We start from the raw sequence: 6,210 nt of genomic DNA, 5'->3' as shown, positions 1-6,210 counted from the left end.
AGGGCCACCTCAGAAATACTATTTAGTGAGCTCCTCCTGAAAAAAACCCAGTCATCCAAAACCCTCCAGAGAGCACAGTTGTCCTGCACACAGCAGGCTGGTTAAAGTGAACCCCTGGCAGTCACTATTTCCAGATCACGAATGCATGAAGTGTGGAGAGTGACAGTGAGTGATCACAGGGGTAGCCATCTGCCCTTCCAACAGTCCCTCTTTCCAAGCGCCCCCCACCCCCATCTTGTGTGCAGAGTCACAAGTAGCAATGCTCCTGGAAGCTGTCTCCTTCCTGACCCGTCTGCATGCCCTGCTGGCCTCTTCATTTCAGCTTGGGAGTCAGACACCCAGCGGCAGCCACTGGTGTGCAGGGGGCCTTGGCTGCTCAATAAAGGTGAAAACCCACCAGCTGCAGTCCTAACCGGCACCACCCCCAAACGCAAGGGCAGAGCCGCCTTTGGTTTGACTTGGACTTGAAAGGCTGCGAGCACAGGCTGTGTGCACGCAGTGGAAATGCCAGCTGAATGTTAATGCCGGTGGCACTGCTGGTCTGTGGAAGAGGGGCGATCGAAGGCAGCTGGGGGCGTCTCTGCATGGATAGGGGGGGCTGTGGCTTCACACAGACCGGGGAGCCTCCGGGTGGCTTTCTGCAGCTCCCCTGGTGTCCAGAGAGGTCTTGCCGGTCTTCTAATTGGCCCTTCTTATTTACTTCACAGAATCATCGCGATGACTCGGCCAGGAGCCATCTTAGGGGCAGATTTTAATTAGCAGCTTGGGAATTCAGAAAGAGGCAGTAGGCTAGATGAGCTGCTAGAAGCCCTCTGCCCCACGAATGATTTCCTCCATTCCAGCGAACCGGACGCCTCCTTACAGCCAGCCTGCTTCGCATAGCGGCAGCATTAGTAGCATGGGGCAGCGGGGGCCAGGGGTAGGAGCTTGCTCATAGACCAACTGAGCCACCGGCAAGAGATGATTTCCAAAGATCTCAACCCCTGGCAGACTTAAATTATGTATACAGTCTCATTTCCTATAGGTCTTACTGCCCACTAGATTGTGTGACTGATTGTTTCTTTCCACTTCAAATGGGAACCTCCTGGTAGGCTGTATGTTTTGGTGCAATTATGTCGGCCAAGGGCCAGGCCCTGGGCCATCGGAGGCACCCAAGGAGTGTGCTAATTGTCCTGAAGTACACTGCCTGGTGTGTGCCTCATTGCTGTAGTGGTTTTAATGGGAACTTCTAATTAAAACTAAGAAGAGAGTCAGGGCTGGCCGTGGTTCTCCCACATCAGGGGTGGATGCTCGGCTCTTTGAACACTGCTTTGAGCATGGCTGCCTGTGGTGGGCGCCAGCCGGCCGGGAATGAACTTGCCTCTGGTTTGGTTTGTCTGTGAGGAGCAGCTCCAGGGACTGTGGGAGCTGTAATTACAGCCGGCCAATGTCGACATGTCTTTGAGGGTGCCGGTCCTCCTCCCAGCCTCTGTGGCAATGTTAGGAGGTGTGCCTGTGGGAAGGGAGGCCGGGAACTGAGAGGAGCTGAGAGCCTGACGGGGTCTAGAGACAGACCAGACTGGAAATCAAGGCTTCCAATGGGTGCATTCTGCTTTGACAGCCTGCTGAGGATTTGCATTTCCACCCCTAATATACCACATCAGAATGTGTGTTTTAATGAGATCTGTAGGCATCACCAAGGCACCGTGGGGGCTGGGGGAGGGGCGTAGTGGGTTATCAATTGGGCTGCTAACCTCCAGGTCAGCAGTTTGAACTCTCCGGGGAAGAAAGGTGAGGCTCCCTGCTCCTGTAGAGGCTGACAGTCTGAGAACCCCCCTAAGGAGTGTTGTACCCTATAGGGCTGGTAAGAGTCCAAAGGGTCTCAAGGGCAGGGCTATGCGCGCTTCTTTGTTTATGTGAATCACCTGGGGAATCTTGTTAAAACATAGATTCTGATTCAGTGGAAGTGGAAAATGGCAAATTCTCAGCAGGGGTCAAAGCAGAATGAACTGGTTTGAAGCCCTTCTGGATGGGCATGCTCCAGCCCTCCTGCTGCCCCGTGGTTAATTATGGCGGGGTGGCAGTCTGATCTGGAGCCCTGCTGGGAGCATGGTTTAAGTGTTGGGTTGCTGACAATGAGGTGAGCCGTTTTAAACCACCACCCTCTCCAAGGGAGAAAGGTGAGACTTTACTGCTGTGATGAGTTACAGTTTTGGAAACCCACACGGACAGTTCTGCTACCCTGCAAGATCACCGGACGTTGGGATCTACTCCATGGTAGTGAGTGAATTGGGGCGTCTGATTGAAGTTTGGCCTACTTGAGTCTACCTCTCATTGACAGTGTGTTCTTGGCAATTGGTTGGCTTTTCTGAGCCTCAGTTTGATGACCTGTAGAATGGGGATAACAGTACCAAATAAAATTTTGACTGTGTTTTGGTGGAATCATGAACATAGAACTCAAGAATTTCTACATCCAACATGAATAATCAATTCTCTTGCCCCCCCATTTGCTCCCCACATGGGACTGACCATCCCCATCTCCCATTTCTCTACCTGAGACCAGTACCACAAGGAACATTAGGATGGAAACCGATTATTTATAACCAAGCCTAGAGGCCCCCTATGGAAGCAAGATAAAGGAGCAAAAGAGAGGCTGGCCTTCCCAGGGGTGGGGGAGTTTCAGCCTAGGTGTGCTGGCTGGCATCCTGAAAGAAGATAATGCAAGAGAGAAGAATCTAGAATGTGGCTGGAGCCCATTTAAGGCATGTCATTAGTCCTTCAATGGGACTTTGACCACTGGATCTTCACTAGACTATGGAAGAGAAAAGATGAAAGACCTTCTTGGTGCCAAGAGAGGCAGGGGAAACGCCTTGCCCCACTCTTGGCTCTAGGACCGGATGAGAGAGCAACAAGCCAATTCCAGCTGCCATTGACCAAGGCATGGGGCTAGCCTTGGGAAGATCGCAGTCAAATCACTCGGACCTGTGTCTCCAGATCCAGTTTGTAGCAGGAAACCAAACACAGATGTGAGTAGCAGAGGTGAATTTGCATTGTGCTCTACAAGTGCAAAGGGTTATGAGTTTAGAGGCTAGGTGAACTTGCATTGTGCTCTACAAGTGCAAAGGGTTTATGAGTTTAGAGGCTAGGAATCACTTCACAGGGGAAGCAATTTAGAGACCCAAATTTTAGTTTGGACTTTGAGTAGGAACTCTAGGTGGAGGAAATAACTCCCGCAAAGACACAGAGTTACAAAGTACAAAATGTGTTCACAATGGGAAGTCCTTTGTATGAGGTTCCTGCAGGGTCTTGTTAGAATATGGGGCTGATGTTCTGTGTGGTATACTTCCAGGCTTTGAGGCGGGTGAGGTGGTCAGGTTTAGGAGATGGGGGCCCAGTGGTTCAGGAGTTGGGAGCATAAATGGAGCATTTAAACATAAATGGTAACATTTTGCTTACCTCCTTTGGAAGCTATCTTAATATCTCTCACATTCCTTCTCTACCACCTGTCTCCGCTCCCCCTCCCCCCATCGATTTTTGTGATTCACCAATGCTTAGCCAGTCAGCAGGTTTCCAATAGACTTCTGAGTAGCTTTAATTATCCTTTCCAAGAGCTGGGTTAGTCTGACTTTTAACACATCTACTCAGATTTCTTATTGGGAGCTGAAGGGAAGACGTCAAGGGCATTTGGGAGTCAGCTAAGTACACGGTCTTACAGAGGAGAGTCAGGAATTCTGACAAATGCGGAACCTTTAGAAGTCCTCCTGGGGGTCCACCCAGAGGACCTTACAGAAGGAAAAGCAGGAGGGGGGAAGAAAAGCCTCACAAGAAGTCATGTGCAGATTTGGGACCCTGGGTCTCCGGACTCCAACCCTACACCTCTTTCACAGTACTGTGGAAGGAGTGGAGCTTAGGGTTTAATATTTTGGTACCTGCAGCTGGGCCAGATGAGTTGAGTATTGGCTCATGACCATAAACTTGCCTGTTGACTTTGGGAACAATATGAAGCTGGTGTTGTTATGTATAAAATGGGACAAGAAAACTGAATGGAGAAAAACATATTAGCATTTGTAGCAAACAAGAAAAAGGAAGCGTGTGTGTGTGTGTGTGTGTGTGTGTGTGTGTGTGTTGTCTTGTTGAATCAGGGAGCAGCTGATAGCATTTCTATGGGGTGAACCCAGGGTCTTTTGACCATTGGCATCTGTGTTCCCACACTGGCCTGCCACCCTGCCTGAAGAACTCCCATGCCCGCTCCTGCTCCTTCTGTAGGGCGAATCCTCAAAACCACTGGTAAAATAGACTAGTTACCAAATCAGGACTTCCTACTAGGTCACGATATTCATGAAGACAGCGTGTTGGATGGTGTCCTCTGAACATCGTGGGGCCAGGAGGGTTGACGGGAAACTAGTTGGGAAGACACCAGTGGGCGGATTTGATAAAAGCAACATTGTCTCATGGCAGCCCAGGGTCTGAGGTTTTGAGATGATCATGACGTTAGGCAAGGCCATGTCTTCTCTCTGGGGCTGTCCCTTGCTGTTTGAAGGGAGGAGGGAGTGCATGGGCAGCATCTGGGAGAGCTACCGGGTGTCGATGCACTCCCCCTTAAAGTGAACCCTTCTGGTTCCCTGTGTTAAGCTATTAAAAACAGGGAAGCAAACTGTGCTGCTCTGAACATGCTTATTTCCTGCATCCAATAACAGGAGCAGATGGATGTGTGTGTGTGTGTAGGGACGAAAAGCAGCTGGCAGGATTCAGAATACACTCATCTCTGCAGAAGGGAGCGGAGGATGCCACAAGCTGCCTTCTTACTGGCAGAGCTCCGTCCTCCACCCTGAGGCTACCCTTCAGCCAACAGGATGATATGAGTTCTGGAAGGGTCCTGTAGTCAAGCAGATCCACGCTGACTCGCCTGCCTGTGGCCTGATATTTTATCATTTCACCCTTTTGGGTTCATCTTTCCGTTTTTAAAAGTCCTGAAAGGGATCACCCAGTGGATCCCTTGCAGAGGCGATGGTTGAATAACTCCAGTTCTAGTCCCAGCTCTGCTTTCCAATTGCTGATGAGCCTGGGAAGAGGTGTCCTTCGCTTCATCCTGTGGGTGCATAGGCTCAGTGGGATAAGAAGGGATCCGGACACTGAAGACACATATTTCGGCTCTAAGTTCAGTCCAGTGTCTGGCCAGCCAGTCTCTGCTTGCTAAACTGGCGTCTGAGCAGTTTAGCTAACTGCTCTATGGGGTGAATTCATAGCTGTGTGCCTGAGTTGGGGGAAGAGGGGTCCTGAGAATTGGAGTTGACAGCAATTCTGGCCCCTCCTTAGGAATTCGCAGGATCCCCCAGCCCCAAGTCCTTGGATGGAATGAACAGTAAACACACTCAGCTGCTACTGGAAGGCCGGAGGCTTGAATTCACACAGGGGTACCTCAGAGGAAAGGCCTGGTGATCTGCTTGTGGAAAATCACTCCCTGAAAACCCGAGGGCCACAACTCTCTTCTCACACAACGGGCCGCCATGAGTTGGGGTTGATTCAGCGGCAACTGTTTTTAAAAATGTCTACTGAACTGAAAAGGCTTGGAAAGCCTAAAAATGGCTTGGGGAGTGGGGTGGGCAGGGCTCTATTATTTTTCTAAATGATGTTGCTCTTCCGCCCTTGCATTTCCCTTTGGAACCAGGCCACAGCTAGGGTTTCTTCAAGAGCCTAGTCACAATATTGTTGGGTCAATGCCAGAACCCACCAGCAGTTACTGCTCCACGGCAGCCAGCCTCATAAAGAACATTGGGAATCACAGAATGGTAGAGCCAGTCCAGTTTGCACTTTGAGAGTTTGGGGAAACCGAGGGTCAACACCCTGGTGAAGATATTTGCCTAGCGTCACACTGGAAACCGCTGGTGGAGTGGAACTTAAAATCCAGCTTGGGACTCCTGGGTCGATTTCCCCCAACCCTGATTTCCCTGCTCGGGCTGCGCAGAGCCTCGGGTGCAGGGACGCCTTGTTGCGGCTAGGTGGCACCAGAACGCCTTTGAACAAGAAACCTTCCCCCTCAGCTCCAGCTGGAAAAAGCCCGACTCCTGACTGTGCCCATCCTGAAGTTCGAGCTTTGCAAAACTTCTTTTGTAGTGCATTCAGAAGGACGGCTTGCTCGTGGCATTGCCCCAGCGCACAGTTCCCATTTTCGGTACCCGAGAAACCTTGCCTTGATTCCAGTCTACTTTTTGAGGACTGAGTTTTCTTTCC

The sequence above is a fragment of the Echinops telfairi genome, unplaced genomic scaffold, assembly GCF_000313985.2.
Source record: "Echinops telfairi isolate 266 unplaced genomic scaffold, ASM31398v2 ScPeMD7_7469;HRSCAF=8507_0, whole genome shotgun sequence".
In the NCBI taxonomy this organism is placed as follows: domain Eukaryota; kingdom Metazoa; phylum Chordata; class Mammalia; order Afrosoricida; family Tenrecidae; genus Echinops; species Echinops telfairi.
Note: the sequence above shows the minus strand (reverse complement) of the source record.